This window comes from Apium graveolens, chromosome 4 (genome assembly GCF_009905375.1).
Source record: "Apium graveolens cultivar Ventura chromosome 4, ASM990537v1, whole genome shotgun sequence".
NCBI lineage: Eukaryota > Viridiplantae > Streptophyta > Magnoliopsida > Apiales > Apiaceae > Apium > Apium graveolens.
The window spans coordinates 43,907,958-43,909,744 of NC_133650.1; the positions used below are offsets into that span (position 1 = coordinate 43,907,958).

A 1,787-nucleotide genomic window follows, 5' to 3' on the forward strand; every position below is an offset into this window, starting at 1 on the left:
AGTCGCTAGATATAGCGCATTGTTCTGTCACATGCGGACCTGCACACAGCTCACAAACACTAATTATCTGCTTAACACCGTAGTTAGCCAGAGAATCGATCTTCATAGACAACGCCTTTAGTTGAGCAGTGATAGCTGTAGCTGTATCCACTTCAAGAACTCCTGCTACCTTGCCCTGTGGATATCTCTGGGTTGGATACTGATATTCATTAGCAGCCATCAGTTCAATTAGATCATAAGCTTCCTTATAGCTCTTTGCCCATAATGCTCCGCCTGATGCTGCATCGAGCATGGGTCTGGACTGTGCTCCCAACCCATTGTAAAAACAAGTGATGATCATCCAATCAGGAATTCCATGATGAGGACACTTCCTAAGCATCTCCTTGTAGCACTCCCAAGCTTCACTTAGCGATTCTCCCGTTTGCTGCGCAAATTGAGTAATAGCATTCCTGAGTGCAGCTGTCTTCGCCATAGGGAAGAATTTAGTAAGAAACTTCTGAGCAAGATCTTCCCAAGTAGTAATCGAACCAGCTGGTAGAGAGTGTAACCAGCTCTTAGCCTTGTCCTTCAGAGAGAATGGGAACAGTCTCAGCTTCACAGCATCTTCAGAAACACCATTGAACTTGAAGGTGTCGGATATTTCAATGAAATCCCTAATGTGTGTATTGGGATCTTCCGTTGGAGAACCCCCAAACTGGACTGAAGTCTGTACCCATTGAATTATGTCAGGCTTGATCTCAAAGGTATTAGCTGTGATAGCTGGCCGGATAATACTAGATTGAATGTTATTGATCTTGGGTTGAGAAAAGTCCATCAAGGCTTTCGTTCGTGCTGCTGGATCTCCCATTGTAATGAGTACCTGAAACACAAACAAATAAACTGTGAAAGTAAAAGAATCCGAGTCAGTGAACTTTAATGACCACTGATGACAAGCACATAAACTAAAAATTAACACCGAGTCCCCGGCAGCGGCGCCAAAAACTTGTTAGGGCGAAAACACGCGCTAATATTCACGCAAGTATACGCGTTCGCAAGTAGTATAAGATATAAATCAGATTCGTTCCCACAGAGACTGGTTTAGGTTAAGTTCAATTTATGCACCTATGCAACAATGTATGGTTATCGCTCAATGCTAAGACAAATAACAAATTGGGTTTTTATTAAACTAAGAGATTATATTAAATAACATTAACTAAGAGAATTGAGGTTGAATTACTATATATGACAAACATGGGATTCTAACTTCATTACTACTTCATTCAATAGCCTTCTCATTCTTAACCTTAGCATGTGATGGTGAGGACACTAATCAGATAACACGAAACTGATAAACGCCAACTTTCGTTGCACGAGTACCATTCTACCAGACATCCACAAAAGAGATAGAAGCTGAATAGGCACCAATTATTTTGAGACCCTATATGTCTATAGAATTTGACAACATAACGGTTTAAGAATAAGTTATCTATCTTGATTACATAGGGCAAGTAAAACGGTTAGAGTTACCTACGAATCATGTATACACATACAAGAACCTATGCTAGCATGGCAAGTTCTAAACCTCTATATTCACTGTCGCTTCAATAGAGATTAACACACTATCTTATGTGTTAGCTACGCACATAAGACGAATAAGCACAACCAATACTAGGATATCATACAATCACCACACACCAAGATATCGAAACAATTAACTATTGAAATCCATAAGTAAATCCGCTAGAACCCCATGACAACGATTAGCCCATAATCGAACTCATTGTCACCATGGGTTCCAATGAAAACAT

At 40.2% G+C, this 1,787-nt stretch overlaps 1 non-coding gene across 1 annotated transcript; it reads left to right on the plus strand.

Moving 5' to 3' along the window:
* The first annotated feature begins 350 nt into the window (after positions 1-350).
* Positions 351-457, plus strand: LOC141722311 (small nucleolar RNA R71). The gene has a single exon (XR_012575328.1). It is a non-coding gene; the product is annotated as a small nucleolar RNA R71 (small nucleolar RNA).
* Positions 458-1,787: the final 1,330 nt, after the last annotated feature.